Below are 16,527 nucleotides of genomic sequence, written 5' to 3' on the forward strand. Positions count from 1 at the left end.
ATTTTTTTTTCATTTAAAAAAAAATTTTTTTTCAATTCATTCGTTTTAAAGAAAAGGACACTAGGTTCCAGTTAGGGGACGGGGTCTTGCTCAAGGTCACACAGAGTATCAGAGCACAGTCAGGACAGAAGGCCATCTCATCACTGTAGAACTTTTGGACTTTTTTGTGCAAAGCCTCCTCCATCAGGTTCAAATTCGGCCTGCTATTCAGGACTCTCTACAATCTGGCACCAATCTAAACTATGTCACAGCCTGACAAATTGGGCTATGTTCTTATTAAATTACCTAACCACCACCAGGTCTTTGCCAATGATACTAATAATGAAAATAACTGGCATGTAGGTTTGCAAAGTGTCATACTAAAAGTATTATCCCCATTTTCCAGATGATGAACTGAGGTTCACACAGACCCCTCACACCCACACTGGACTTTATCGAGTTTTTGTTTTTCATTGATACATTTAGCATTTTTTTTTTGATTTGGGTAATTTCATCAATAAGGAAACCACCTTAATCTGAAACCATTTTTGCAACTTAAATCCATGAAAAGGAAAAGGGGGAGAAAGCCTTTTACTGGGAAGCGCTTGTTTGGGGCCGTACAGTTTTGTACACGCCAGAGGGAAGATTTCAAGCAGGTCTTCCTGGTTCCAGTCCCGGTCTCCCCAGGCTGTGCTATGTGGCAAGTAAGGCCTACCTACTAAGCCACAAACTTCAAGGGGCAGGGGTCTTGTCTCATCTAAAGAGCGTATCTCCTTCAGGCCATAGTGGGGTGGGCTTTTGTACATGGCAGCTGTTCAAGTAGTTATAATGCATTTGGGAATGAAATCCCGGTAGGGATTTCCCAACTGTCACTCACCAAACACGAGCTCTGCTCAAACCTGCTCTCAGATTTCCTTCCAAACTCTCTCTCCTTCCTGAACTCTAGAAATATTTAACTTTGCATCATGGCTGGTTATATTAGTGGTTTTCCCCCCACACACAATAAGCAAGATACCCAAACCCTCCGTTTTAAAGAGGAAGAGAAGCTGACTTCCTTGCCAAGATCATAAAGTATTCTGAAGTCTCAGAGATGGAAGAGATCTTAGATTAGTGGTCCTCAAACTTTTAAAATAGGGGGCCAGTTCACTGTCCCTCAGACTGTTGGAGGGCCGGACTAGAGTAAAAACAAAAACTCACTCTGTCTCCGCCCCTCAGCCCATTTGCCATAACCCAGAAGGCCGCATAAAACATCCTCAGTGGGCCACATCTGGCCTGAGGGCCGTAGTTTGAGAACCCCTGTGAGCATCTGAATATGGAGCTAGAACTTAGACCTCCTTTCTAGGCAGTCAGTGCTCAACCAGAGATATGAAGACCGACTTAGCCCCCTGGAGGCCCCAGAATCAGCCAGAGTCAAGATAAGCAAAAGTCCTTTGTCTTTATTCTTGGTCTTTAGGGGGAGAAGTGAAGGAGATGGACAACTCCCTTCTCTTTGTCCACTACCAAAGTGACTCTGGCTTATTTTATTCCACTCCCTAATCCCTCCTACACTTCTCTGTATACACCAAAAGATCGAGCCAGCACAGAATAGTGAGAAGGGCCATTTTCCAAGCATATGCTAAGAGTATTGTCCAATGGGTAATTAGCCTTAAGTACTCGGTTGTCTGATTCCAATGCACCTATTCAGAGTTTCAGCCCTTTACACAGAGGCTGCCTCTCAGTCCCCCATGGCTCCCCAGTACCTTGTACTCTTATTATTGTTTCATCGAAAACTCCTAGAGATCATAAGTTGGGTCCAGCCCCATTCTAAACCCAAAGAACAAGGCACAGACACTGAACGCTTCCTGCCCAAATGAATGAAAAATGAACTTACGTGGTTACCACTGGTCACTCTCATAAGTCACTGAAGCCAATCCCAGAGGAACACTCACAAGATCAACAATAATTCTTCAACCAGAGATGAGGAGGTAGAGGAGAAAAGGGGGGGCACTTAAAGGGTTAACCTCCAGGTCTGGGGCCCAGGCCAAACTCATTCCAATATCTAACACTTCCTGGGGGCACACACAAAACCCTCTCTGTGAAAGCTGTATTCTTGGAAAGGCTGAGGTAGTGGAAAGATCCCTATTCTCCAAAGAGGGAAGAAGAGCTGATGAGGAAGGGATGTTCTTGGAAAAGCAGGTACCTTCCTGATAAGAATGTCCAACAAGGAAATTCTTGGAGATCCCAAGGCACACTTGGTCATTGTTGATCCAAATCTCCATTATGTCCATTACCAAATATGACAAAGAAGGAATCAAGTAAAATAGAATATTTTCCCTTAGAATTCAGATTCTTCTGAGGTAAAGCATCAGAGAAGCCTAAGTTTCTATGATTCAATTAGTTTTTTCACCTAAGGGCAACTCTGTTCCAAGCCTTGGATCTTAAAGCTAAGAAATAATTATTAATCTTTGTGAGGGAAGAAGTAATTAGAAAAATGATTTTAAATTAGTTATCCTTTTGCTAGAATTTTGCTTATATTATTTTATCAATATAAATTAGATTGAGCTATTTTTGGACACATGTCCAAAAATGGCTGGTTCTGCTTAACCTGTTTTTGTGCCATGGATGGTATCAGAGAAAGAACGCTGTGCTGATCTCAAGTGAGAAAAGTAAATATGCTTAAACAACTTGACAAGTCTAAATGATGATGAAGTGTTTATGTTTGAATTGGAAAGAATAGACTATTGTTCTATCAGAATCCTACCCTTTCCAAGGGTTAAGGAGAGAAGAAATAAAGACAAACAAAATCTTGAAGAAAAAACAAAAAACAAAACAAAAAAAAAAACCTCTGAGAGTTGGGAAATACAGGGTCTAGTTGTGGCTCTGACTCTAATAGTGTCTTCTTTCCCTACTTTATTCCTTCCTGGTTTGGGTAACAAGACTATATTTCATAAAAGTAAATTTCTCAGTTATTCATTTTTGTATTCATTCCTCTTGAAACAATCAATAGAATTTACTTACAAATCTGGGCCTGGATCAGTGGGTTCCTCCACCCCCAGGTCATTTTCAGTTAAATTTCATTTTCTGCGACTGGGTTGCTTAATTATCTATCTCTTGTTTTGTTAATTTGGTACTTTATAATTTTGTAAGAAATTATTTATTTTCTAGGAATAAATCTTAACAGCTTTTTTTTTTTTTTTTTTTTTTTTTTTACTCTGGGAGATCACAGAGTGCCAGGGAACATTGTGAATTTTGAAGAGAAAAAAAACAATTAACTATTTTAAGTGGAGAATTAACCATGAGTTCCCAGCATGGGGTGAGGCAGAAATTTAAATTTTTCTGTGCTCAAAAAACCATCTTAGATTTAGGGTTAGAATGGACCTTTAGAAAATATGTAGTTTGATCTTTCTATTTGGCGCTGATAAGAAAAGTGACATGCCCAAAGTCATGTAGCCTTTTAGGTCAATCACAATTAGACCCAGATTTCTGAATTCTCAGCACACTATTCATTCTCCTATCCTACCAAAAACATCAGGCTCAAAAACAGATTAAATGAAAGCAGACAATAGGAATTGCCCCCCTCCCATTAATTATTTTTTTTCTTGAAGTTTTTTTGTTTTTTTTTTAAGTAGAAAGTTGGAGAAAAATGGAGAGAAAAAAGAGAGTTGATAATTAAAAAATAAAACTGAGTTAAAACTAGGTCAAAGTAGTCTGGGGCAATTATGAATGCATCTTATTAAGAAACATCTACATGCTACTTTCACATTAAGTGGTAAAATCATGTAAAAATGAGATTGTTTTAGATTCTCTGAAGTGTAGTAACTAGGGTGTTCTCTGATTTTGAATGATGCTTGATAAACTAGCTATGTAACCCTAAGCAAGTCAGCCTCAGTTTCCCCATCTATAATATGAGGATAAAATGAACACTCACCTCACTGGGACGTTATGAGAAGACAATAGGATAACATATGTCATGGAACTTTGCAAATCTTTAAACTGCTATTATCTTTATGCTTATTCTATTATTCTTCTATAACTTTTAAAAAATTTCTGAGTTGCAATTGAGAGAGATGAAAGTTTTTTGAAGGAAAAATAACTGGCTAGCCAGAGAGTCCTAGAATTTATGCTCAGTGGTTTTTTTAAGCCCTTCAATGTCTCAGTGAAGTTTGAAACCCATCAGTAGCTCTTTTTCTTCCAGAGAGGCTCTTTGTAGCACATGGGAGGTCTTCCACTAAGTCCAACAGTATATTTGTTCATGCATCAATGAACAGAGATCATCAGCTCACACCTGGAGCACCAACAGTTCAGTTATCATTTATAAATGATCTACAAATATGATTCTTAAAGCCCTCTTGACCCATTTTTCCCCCTACCACTTTGGAGGCTAATATGGAAGGAAGTTTGGGAATGAGAGTTATTTTTATTAGAGCCCTCTTGACCCATTTTCCCCCTACCACTTTGGAGGCTAATATGGAAGGAAGTTTGGGAAAGAGTTATTTTTATTAGAGCCCTCTTGACCCATTTTCTCCCCTACCACATTGGAGGCTAATATGGAAGGAAGTTTGGGAATGAGAGTTATTTTTATTAGAGCCCTCTTGACCCATTTTCTCCCCTACCACTTTGGAGGCTAATATGGAAGGAAGTTTGGGAATGAGAATTATTTTTATTTTTCCTTTTATTCATGGTTTGACACGGCTAACTAATCCATTACCGGTAATGAGTCTTTAGGAGTATAGAATGGTACTCAGTTGCCAAAGTTCCAGAAAAGAAGACCTCTCTAGGATTGCTGCAATCTACACATGGGGGTGTTTTTCTAATGGGAAGAGCTTAAATAAGATCCAGAGCTTAGAGTAGAACCATCCTTACATGAAAATACTGAGTCACTGGTTAAACCAGAGAAAACAAGACTTGGGCAATTCACACCGGCTGGTACAAGGCATTCCATCCTAGCTAGCTCAGGCCATGGTTCAGTTAGTTCACCTTAGACTCATAATAGCGGACTCCCAATTGGTCTTCCTGCTTCAAGCCTCTTCCAATCTATCAGCACTCGGGTGACAAAGTGATTTTCTCAAAGTGCAAATCCATTGTACCTATCGCTCCCCTACCCAATATATCCAGGGGACTCTCATCTACAGAAGAAGTCAACGGCAATGTTTGCCTTCCTATACAATCTGGCTTCAGCCTACTTTGTCAACCTCTGGAGCACAGTCTGATCCACAATCTGTGCACATCCTTCCCTCCAAGGCTAATGTATGTCAACATATTTACTCCGTGTGACCTTGGGCAAATAGCTTAACCCATCTAGTCTTCAGTTTCCTCATCTAAAATGGGGGGGATAATAATAGCACTACCCTTCTCAGGTTACTGGGAAAATCAAATGAGACAAAACACTTTGTAAACCCAACTTGTATATATACCCAGAGAGATATGTAGCTGTTGCTCCCCAAGCCCATTAAAGACAGGGATCTTCCCTCTTGTCTTTATATTCTTGATGTCTTGTACGCAACCTATTAAATAGGCGCTTAATATTTGATGATTGATTGATACTTTCTCATATACAGCACAGCAGAAAATGCTCAGGATTGGGAGTAAGACTTGTGAATGCAATGCAATAATACTACAAATCTAAAAAATAAAGATAAGACTCATTGCTTGCCTCCTGATAGAAAGGTGATGAAACTTAAGATGCAGAGAGAGAAATACATTTTTGACTAATATGGAAACTTGTTTTTGCCAGCCTATGGATTAAGGAATTTCTTTGTCCTTTTTTTGTGGTGATTGTTCTTTGGGGGGAAAAAATAACAATGATAAACCTTTTTGTAAGAAAAAAAAAGATTTGAAAATAAAAATCAATCAATAAAATAAAAATCAATTTAAAAAAATTTTTTTAAAAAAGAAAAGAAAAAAATTTGAATGCAAAACTATAGTCGGAAAGATAAATTTAAAGCCAGCTTGACATTTACTATAGCTAGGCAAGTCACTTCACCCTATTTGCCTCAGTTTCCACATCTGTAAAATGAGTTGGAGAGGAAAATGGCAAATCATTCTAGAAACTCTTTTATGAAAACCCCAAATAAGAGTCATGAAGAGGCAACTGAAAAATGACTGAACAACCATCTTTGAGGAAATGGACTCAGTGACCCCTGTGTCCCTTCTTAAAACTATTTCTCCAATCTCCTATCCTGTCCTTGCCCTGGCTAGATTTCATGCCTGAATGTCCTACTTCTTTCCTCCCTGCCCATGTCTCAAAAGCCTTCATGCCTTCCAGATTCTAGTGCTTCCTTGCTCTCCATTCAATCCCTTCACCTCCTATCTGTGTGCATATATAGCATATATCCCTACTTACATACTTCCTGATACAGTCCCTGATACATAGTAGTTGCTTATAATACAGTCCCTGATACACAGTAGGTGCTTATAGTACAGTTCCTGATACACAGTAGGTGCTTATAGTACAATCTCTGACACATAGAAGTGCTTAGAATACAGTCCCTGATACACAGTAGGTGCTTAGAATACAGTTCCTGATACACAGTAGTTGCTTAGAATACAGTACCTGATACACAGTAGGTGCTTATAATACAGTACCTGATACACAGTAGGTGCTTATAGTACAATCTCTGACACATAGAAGTGCTTAGAATACAGTCCCTGATACACAGTAGGTGCTTAGAATACAGTCCCTGATACACAGTAGGTGCTTAGAATACAGTCCCTGACACACAGTAGGTGCTTAGAATACAGTCCCTGATACACAGTAGGTGCTTAGAATACAGTCCCTGATACACAGTAGGTGCTTAGAATACAGTCCCTGACACACAGTAGGTGCTTAGAATACAGTCCCTGATACACAGTAGGTGCTTAGAATACAGTCCCTGATACACAGTAGGTGCTTAGAATACAGTCCCTGATACACAGTAGGTGCTTAGAATACAGTCCCTGACACACAGTAGGTGCTTAGAATACAGTCCCTGATACACAGTAGGTGCTTAGAATACAGTCCCTGATACACAGTAGGTGCTTAGAATACAGTTCCTGATACACAGTAGGTGCTTAGAATACAGTTTCTGATACACAGTAGGTACTTATAGTACAGTCTCTGATACAGAGTAGGTGCTTAGAATACAGTTCCTGATACACAGTAGGTGCTTAGAATACAGTTCCTGATACACAGCAGGTGCTTAGAATACAGTTCCTGATACACAGTAGGTACTTATAGTACAGTCTCTGATACACAGTAGGTGCTTATAATACAGTCCCTGATACATAGTTGGTGCTTGATAATTGCTCATTGATTGAAGAAGTTAAGCCAGAAAAAGAACAAGGAAACTTCATTTCAGAGAACTAAATCATTTGGAAATGAAAACAGATTTGGAATTTATAATAGTAAACATGAGCCTCAGGGCTGGGCCACTAAGTAGCTACCAAGTACATAGTCTTATATACAATATTTGTCAAGAGAAATGAATGGATGATATTGAATGAATATATGAATTATAGTATAAATCTATATGTATGTATAAACACAAATATATATATATATGTGAATTATATTATAAATGTGAATGATATTGGAAACTAGCCTCAAATTGACCTTATTGGGGGAGAGATAATTAATAATAGCTCAGTGTGATCTTGAACAAGTCCCTCCTTTATCTATAAATGAGGGGTTGGGGCTAGAAGCCATTTTTCTGAAAATGGAATCTTCTTTGGAGTAGGACAGCAGGAGGGAAAGGATGGGGGAAGTCCAGCTCTGGGCAACTGGAAAATTGATAACTTCATGCTCTGATCCAAACATCAGAAGATTAAACCAATACCAACCAATACTGCTTTTTTTTTTCCTTCATTGGGAAAAGCTTTAAAAGCTGCTCAACCAGGGGACCCACTGTCTTCTAAGACTTTTTCGTGACATGTCCTTCTCTGAACTCCCATGGGAGTGAGCCAGGGCCCTTCCCTAAACCACTCTGAACCTATCTTCATCTGTAAAATGGGCTTGTCATTCCTGTTCTATACCCTTCATGTGGCTGTCACTGAAGAATTTAAAACAATACATACAGATATACGTGTGTGTATATAAATATATATATATATGTATATGTATATATACATACATACATATACATATCTATATCTATATATCTATATCTATATCTATATATATATATATAAATTATTATTGCTACCGTCACTGTCCTCAACCTCCCTTGATGATACCTTGACTGTTTCAAACAATCAAAGAGCATTTACTAGTTGATGTCAGGCACTGTGCACTGTCCCCCTTGGTCCTTCTCCATCAAGCCCCAGAAATTCTTCATCCTGGAAGAGCACCTTCAGCCCTGGATCTCTCAGCTTGGAAGTGTCCCGTGAGCCTCCAATTAGGATTCGAAGGCTCTTCCCAGAACCTCACTGAAGGAGGCTGCCCAAGCTCGCCATTTCTTCGTTTCGGAGCAGGCAGTGCTCTCCCTTTTGTGTGCTGCCTCCCCATTAGAATGTGAGCTCCTGGAGGGTAGGATCTGACTTAATTAGCTTGTTTCTACATCCGGCCTGGCACATTAACAGGTGGCTAACAGGTGTTTGCTGACCGACCAAACGATGGCTAAGCACAGGAAATACAGGTGTAGAAAGTAAATCCATCCTTCACCTTTCCTCTCAAACTCAGGACCGATTTGGAACCAAATGTTCTTTCTTACAAAGCCTTTTCACAAGTAGCTGACACACTTATCTTCAGAAGGGAGGGAAGGTACATTTCCATGGACTAATCTTTCTACTATTTGCTAGATGCTGGCCCCTAAAATCCATAAAATGGGGACAGAAATCGCCTTTGTCATGGATGTCTCAGAAGAATATAGTAAGGGCAGTAGATAGGGGCAGTGTTATGAAAAATGGGCTCTCCTAAAGAGACCAGAGCTGCTGATCACTCCTGAAGTCGCCAGCCAGGTTAAGTTGGATGAATCACTTTTTTCTTCAGGGCACTGGTCTTGGGCAAGGCAGAGTACCCTTTCAGGCTTGCTCACTGGACAAATAAATGTAATAATCTCTGCCCTGCTGCCCTTGTGGGCTTGTGGCCAGGAGGAAGTAGATATAGATGGAGATGAGCCCTGGACAAACTCATGGTGGCCATGACGGTACAAAGAGAGCTGGGTCTAGAGTCGATCAAGAAGTCACTACTCACTAATGAAGCACCTACTGTATACCCAGCACTGTGCTGAGCCAAGAAAGGTAAACTAGAGGGCTGGGTCTAGTGTCAATCAACAAGTCAATACTCATTTATGAAGCACCTACTGTATACCCAGCACTGTGCTGAGCCAAGAAAGGTAAAACTAGAGAGTTGGGTCTAGAGTCAATCAACAAGTCAACTCAAAGAAAGGTAAAACTAGAGGGCTGAGTCCAGAGTCAAACAAGTCAATACTCATTTATGAAGCACCTACTGTATACCCAGCACTGTGCTGAGCCAAGAAAGGTAAACTAGAGGGCTGGGTCTAGTGTCAATCAACAAGTCAATACTCATTTATGAAGCACCTACTGTATACCCAGCACTGTGCTGAGCCAAGAAAGGTAAACTAGAGGGCTGGGTCTAGTGTCAATCAACAAGTCAATACTCATTTATGAAGCACCTACTGTATACCCAGCACTGTGCTGAGCCAAGAAAGGTAAAACTAGAGAGCTGGATCTAGAGTCAATCAACAAGTCAACACAAAGAAAGGTAAAACTAGAGGGCTGAGTCCAGAGTCAAACAACAAGTTAATACTCATTTATGAAGCACCTACTGTGTGCCCAGCACCTACTAAGCAAAAAAAAAGGGCAAAACTGATGCCTTTGCTTGAGGATCTCCCAGTCTCTATGGTGCCAGACAACAGGGTTGGACCCCAGCTCCTTACTGAACTGTGTGACTGTGAACAAGCTATTATAGACCCCCAGGATCAACAAGTGTACAGGGTGGTGGGCAGGAGAGTATAAGCCAGCCTTGGGGTAATATGTAAAGAAGTTATTCCTTATACCAGGCTATCATTTTTTGCTTCTCAATCTAGTGAATTTCCATTTTTCCTGAAGAATAAATTAGCTTAGCAAGGTCAGGAAAATATTTTTTGTATTCCTGAAAAAAAAAATAATGCTCCACCCCAAAAAACATTCTGGAAATCATGCATGGGTTTTTCTTGGTTTGTTTTTCTTAGAAGGGGAGCAGCTTTTGGAGGCTGATGCTGGACTGGCAGCTTGGAGAGAGCAGAAATTGGGTTTTTAAAATTTTTCTTTGTACCTCCAACATCACAGTAAGGGCTTAATAAATGTTCCTTGATGTGGCCAAATAGGTACAAGTAACATTTCCATAGCACACTAAGGTTTGCCAAATTCCTGCTTTGTATATATTATGTAATATGTAATATAAGATATTGTAATATCTTCTCACTGGCATTAGGTGTGGCTGTTCTAAGGGATACCCCCATCTTACAGATGAGGAAATGGCTTCTGAAAGTTAACAGCTTTCCCCAGGGTCACCCTGTTAATAAATGTTAGTGGGATTGACCTCAAGTCAAAGGTCAGCACTCTAGGAACCTACAGAAAACAGGAAAGCTTGAGGGAACCTCAGGATGGGTTAGTTGAGAAAGTGGGCCAGCTCCCAAGAGGTGGGCTTGCCTCTGCCCCCAGAAGTTGATGCCATTTCCTGTCCCAGGACAACTAAAGTCCTAGAAATGCCCATCATGAGAGGCAAGAGCGGGGGCAGCCAGGTGGCACAGGGGTTAGAGTACTAGCTCTAAAGTCAGGAGTTCAAATCTGACCTCAGATACTTAACACTTCCTAGCTGTGTGACCCTAGAGGCAAGCCACTTAACCCCAAATTACCTCAGAGAGAGAGACAGAGACAGAGAGAGAGACAAAGAGAGAGAGACAGAGAGAGAGACAGAGACAGAGAGAGACAGAGAGAGAGTCAGAGAGACAGAGACAGAGAGAGAGAGAGAGAGAGAGAGAGAGTCAGAGAGACAGAGACAGAGTCAGAGAGAGAGAGACAGAGAGAGAGAGAGAGACAGAGACAGAGAGACAGAGACAGAGAGACAGAGACAGAGAGACAGAGACAGAGACAGAGAGAGACAGAGACAGAGACAGAGAGACAGAGACAGAGACAGAGACAGAGAGACAGAGACAGAGACAGAGAGACAGAGACAGAGACAGAGACAGAGAGACAGAGACAGAGACAGAGAGAGAGAGAGAGAGAGAGAGAGAGAGAGAGAGAGAGAGAGAGAGACAGAGAGAGAGACAGAGAGAGGGGGGGAGGAAGGGAGAGAGAGACAGAGACAGAGACAGAGAGACAGAGACAGATACAGAGAGAGGGGGCGGAGGAAGGGAGAGAGAGAGAGACAGAGACAGAGAGAGAGACAGAGACACAGAGAAAGATAATCATAGTGAATAGCTGGAGAAATCAGATGGGGATTGCCTCTGCCCCAAAGATCATTCAATAAGCATTCTCCTAATTTCTTCTGTTTCACCGTGTTCCAGTGTCTGTCTGATTGGTCAATAAACTTCTAATTAATGGACTAAGTCATTTGCTCTAAGCTCCGGATGACCCCAATCCTTTCCCCCTAATGTTCCGTGGAAGTTCTGGGACTTCTGGTTTAGAAGGAGAAAAGGAAGACTTCTTAGACATCACCTAGTTCATCCTCTTCATGTTACAGAGGAGGAAACTAAGGCAGCTGGAAAGGGCTCATCCAGACAGCCCCCGAGTGGGCAGGATTGGAAGCCGGGGGCTCAGGAGCCAGTCTCGCTTCTGGTCTCTGCGCCATGGGAATGGTGGCTAAATGGCATTTAGCTGGCATTTTAACATTGAGCAACAGGAACACAAGGGAGCCGCAGAGGGACAACAGGAGGGCGTGGGGAGGCTGGGGCACAAGAGGATGAGGAGATAAGAGAGGGGAAAGGGAAGCGAGGGATGCCAAAGACCAATTCCGCCTCTGATTTCAAAATGTTGCCCAGGGCTGCCCCTGTACCCGGGAAGAAGGGAAGGAAGCCTGGCTGCTTCTTCCTCCTCCTCTTCTTCCTCCTCCTCCTCTTCCCTGGGCATCCCAGAAGGAGAGCACATGGTTGGGGGCGTGGGGGGCCACGATAACTGCTCCACATCTTCACCCTCACAAATTCAGGCCACTGTGGCCGAGCCTGCCCACTACCCCATCACCCCTAGCTCTAGACACCCGAGGAGTTGGAGCCACAATCCCTCTTGTGACATCCAACGAGGATGGCCAACAGATCAGATCGATATCGCATCTGCGTCATAGGAGCAGAGACTGAGCTGGAAGGGGCCCTAGAAAACACCAGCTCTGCCACTTTACAGGTGAGAAAACTGGGGGGGGGGGGAGGAGGTCAGCCAGGTAGGAAACAACAGGGGCACCAACTCCACATCCGAGCTCTTGCTTTCCTATGGCACTCTCCTGAAAGCCGGCCCCCTCTCGCCCCTGATCCCACCCGCCTGCCCTCTCACCCCCGGACTCTGGGGAACAGGACAGCATTTCACCATGGGGCCAGACTTTTCTGAAGGGGCTCCCCAGGGACCTCTCAGGACTCGGCTCCCAGAGCTCCGGGTGGGCTTGGGAGAGTCAGGCCCTTCCCATCGTCCCACGGGGCACTGAGGAAGCTCAGGCTGGCCCCCCAGGATCCCTCCCAGACTGCCCTGCGGTGGAAGTGTTGTTTCTTTTCAACCCCACGGGCTAGAACCGGTTTAGAAAAGCTGTGGAGAGTTTCCTGGATCGGAACCAGCACTTTTCCTTCCCAGCAGTGCCCCCTGAGCCTTTCTGGGGCCGGCCGGGAGTCCGGGAGGAGAGCCCCAGTCAGATACCCATTTATAGTAAGCAGCAGGAGGGCGGGATCGCTCAGTGGCAAGGCTGGATCTGGCTTTTTTTGATTAGACTCAACTTTGCCCTGGAAATCTCAGCTGGAGTGAAAGAAAAGATTGTTTTTGCCAAGACCCGCCGCGCTCACCTTCCCCTTAGGGTGACTCAGGCCTTCTGGTGGGCGAGGGGAGCGGGGTCCCCACTTACCAGGGAGGCGGCCCGGCTCGGGACCAGCGGCTTGCCCATGGTCAGCTGGGAGGCCTGAGCGCTTGTGGCTCCCGCCCGGCAAATGTCACTCTCTGATTAAAGGGCCCCTGCTGGTTAAAAATACCCTGGGAGCGCTTAACCATTGCAGGCCCGAGGGCCGCCCTTCTGAAGGGGGGGAGGGGGAGAGGGAAGGGGGTGGCCCGGCCCGGCCAGACCCGCTCCTTCTGGCAGAGGAGTGACAAGCCAGCTCGCGCTGGGCAGGGGGGGAGGGGGGGGCTGGTTAATTGGCCACGATTTTGTTCCAAAGTTAAAGAGGAAATGGAACAGAACAAGCGCCCCTGGGCACATAAATCTGGGCGCAGCAGACAGATCCCAGCCCCTCAGAGAAGCTCCCCGGGCGGGGGGAAGGGGGGCGCTTGACTCCTGCCTTGCCCCCCCCCCCCGCCCTAAAAGGGGCCCGTTTCCCCACCACAGGCTTTAAGGGGTTAAGGCTTGCGAGTGTCCCCAAATCACCTGACTCTTTAATCATTATGCAAGTACCCTCGGACTTTTTCCTCTATGACTTCCACGTGTTTGGAAAGGAAAAAAACAAGCCGCTAAAGGAGCGCTCTCCTCATCAGGCCCAACTGGGTCCGAGCGGGGGTTGAAGGGAAGCGGGTGGGCCAAAGGTCATCTCCCGGCCGGGGCCAGCCTGCGCTGGGCCCGGAGTCCCCTCAAGGGCACGAGCTGTAGCAGCAGCTGGGAGCCCCGAGCCAAAGGGCAGGCGCAGCCCGGCCTAATAAGGAGCTCGCTGGCGGGCCTGCAGCTCCTCTCACAGCTGGAGCGCGGGAGGTGCCACAATTGGGCTGGCCTTAAAGCCCACCGCTTCCGTTTTACCCCTGAGGAAACTGAGGCCGGAACATTTGGTGGCAAACAGCCTGCCCGAGGCAGAGGGGCTCAGGGCGGGAGGCTTACCCTGGCCTGTGAACCTGGGCCAGTCACGTCCCTGCCCTGTCCGTCCTCTCCTTCTGGACTCTGGGCTTCCCGGTGTCCCCCAGCCCTGGGTCACCCCAACTTTCGTGCTTTCACCCCTGCTCGGGCACCCCTGAAGAATTAGACATCCCCCAAAACCTCAAGAGGGCTCTGACTAGCCAGCACCCTTTTACAGGGTCCTAATTAACTGGTTCGTTCCCAGAGGCTCTTCTACCCTGTCCAGCCCTCTTCTAAATTCCCACGGCTGCCTCTCCCCGCCCTCCTTGGGGAGAAGCTTCCCTTCCCTCCTGGAGGGCCCCTCCGACTCTCACCCCAGCCTTCCATCCCCACAATTCCTCTCCCTTCTTCTACAGTCAGGGATCCGGCCTCGCCCTCCTGCCGCGGGGCGTCCAAAGTGACCGAGTCAGGAAGAGCGGCTCCTTCTCCATCCTCGCCTCTGACCCAGCTAGCCCGCCCCCACCATGGCCGCCTTCTGCCTCTCTCCACCGCTTTGGGGTCTCTCGAGGTCGCTGCCCCAACAGGGGCTCTCGTCTTCCCTGTTCCTTAATCACTATTGGATGGGGCTCCTAGGCCGCGCAGTGGGGAGAGCACTGGCCCGGCTCCAACTCTGGCCTCAGACGCCACCTGTTAATACTCTGGACAAAGTGTTTAACCCTAATTGCCTCACTGCCCCTCTACATTATATATATATATATATACACACACTATTTCCTGCAGTGCTCTCATTTAACTATCACCCCAATGCCCGGGAATCTCAGACTGATTTGCCACCTCCTGATCTCAGCTGCTTAGTGGTGTAGGGAGAGAGCAGGCCCTGAAGTCCGAGGGCCTGAGTTCAAATCTGCCTCAGCTGGGTGACCCTGGGCAAGTCACTGCACCTGTCTGCCTCAGTTTCCTCACCTGTAAAATAAGCTGGAGAAGCAAATGGCAACCCTTCCGGTCCCTTTGCCAAGGAAGCCCCAGTGGGGTCATGAAGATGGGGCAGGGTAGAATTGATCAGCAATTGGCCATCTCGCCCCGCTCCTGCATCAGCTCCATTAGGAGCAACTAGAAAAGCCTGCGGCCAGCTTCAGAAGCCGCTCCCAGAGCTCCTCTCTCCCCTGCCCCAGCTACTGGGCCTAACCCTAACCCCTCCCTGGGAGGCTCACCGCCATCACGCACAAAACCCCGGGCAGATTCTCCCACCTCCGGGCATTTGCCCTGGCAGGGCCCCTTGCCTGGAACGCTTTCCCTCCGGGCTTCCATTAGCTCAGTTAAAACCCCACCTTGTGCAAGCAGCTTTTTCCCAGCCTCCTTTACTGCTAACTTAACCTCTTGTTTGCCGGTGCGTTGGCCCCAGAGAACACGCTTGGGATTTCGGGTGCGCTTGCTCTCCAGGCCCCTGGCACCGACAGGCGCTTAATGCATGCTCCTCGCCTGGCCTGCAGCTCCCTGAGTCCATTTTTCGGACATTAAGCATTAATATTTGCTGATTCGAGCCCTGAGTTTCCAAGAAAGCCCGGAATGAAGTGTCCTTTAGAGCTGGGTGGGTGGGGACGGCGGCCTGGGCTTGGGGTTCAGGTGCTGGCTCCACCAGCTGTAAACACTTATTAATCGCCTACTGTATGGCACCCACTGAGGGCGTCTGGGGAGGTGTGCCCCAGACCAGCTGATTTGATTGGACCTTCGGGTCCTCCCCACAACCGGCCTTCATCCGGGCAAGAGCGAGAGTGGGACCCTGGGGTGAGGGGCTTCCTCAGCGCCCCACAGGCACAAGTGGCAGGAGGAGCCCATCCCCCCTTTAACTTAACCCGTGGGGTGGGGGGACTAGAGGCCGGATTTCAAAGGCGGCCTCTGACACTTCCTGGCTGGGTGACCCGGCCGAGTGACTCCAGCCCGGTCTGCCTCAGTTTACCCCTTTGTAAAAGGGGGACCCGATATGGGCGCCCCCTGGAGCTTGGGTGGGAGGATCAGAGGTCACAGTAGGGCTTAGCGCGGCTCCGGGCGGAGCAGCTGCGGTCTCAGATCGCCAGGCGGAAGGCGCCCCCCGGACCCGCGGGACCGGCTCCTGGTCCCGGCGTTCAGTGCCGCCTCTGAGCCTCCCTCCCAGCAGGCGGGGTCGGGAGGGGAAGAAGCCGCCTCCCCCTCTGCCCCTTGTCCCGCCCCGCGCCCCCGCAGGGAGCAATGGCTGGGCTCGGGACTGAGCCCCTTCCTCTCGAGCGTCTCCGAGGACTGGGGGCCGGGACCCCCAAAGCCGCCCCAGGGCGGGGAGGCGGGGCCCTCCGGCTGCAAACCCATTGCTCGGACGGCTCGAGGGCGCCAGGCTATTTACAAACAGGGAAACTGAGGTCCAGTGAGCTGCGGGCGCGAGGGGAAGGTCCAGCTGAGAGCCGCATGCCCCCCTCCCGCCCCGCCCCCCGGGTTCTCCCGCCCCGGCTTACCGAGGCATGGTGGAAGAGGGGCGGCTCCCCCTCGGGGGACCGGAGGAAAGGGGTGGGGAGGGAGGGGAGGAAGGAGGAAGGGACGAGGTCGCCTCGCTTAGGCCGGCCCTTCCGGCTTCGCTGCCTACAATGGTTGCCATGGCGACCCCGCCTGCGCCC

The 16,527-nt window shown here is 46.9% G+C and overlaps 1 protein-coding gene across 8 annotated transcripts in view; it reads right to left on the reverse strand.

Moving 5' to 3' along the window:
• ACACB (acetyl-CoA carboxylase beta) overlaps window positions 1–16,527 on the reverse strand; it is a 127,030-nt gene that overhangs the window by 109,603 nt on the left and 900 nt on the right. For 4 of the 8 annotated variants that reach the window (XM_074295608.1, XM_074295598.1, XM_074295590.1 and 1 more), the window contains exon 1: window positions 12,977–13,094. The exons of 1 other annotated variant lie outside the window; for it this stretch is intronic. The gene's annotated coding sequence lies outside the window, so the exon portion shown is untranslated. Of the gene's footprint in view, window positions 1–12,917; window positions 13,095–14,259; window positions 14,278–16,368; window positions 16,457–16,527 lie in introns of those variants that run through there. 3 more of the 8 variants (XM_074295540.1, XM_074295580.1, XM_074295551.1) reach the window with 3 other exon arrangements.

The sequence above is a fragment of the Sminthopsis crassicaudata genome, chromosome 1 (assembly GCF_048593235.1).
Source record: "Sminthopsis crassicaudata isolate SCR6 chromosome 1, ASM4859323v1, whole genome shotgun sequence".
Taxonomy (NCBI): Eukaryota; Metazoa; Chordata; class Mammalia; order Dasyuromorphia; family Dasyuridae; genus Sminthopsis; species Sminthopsis crassicaudata.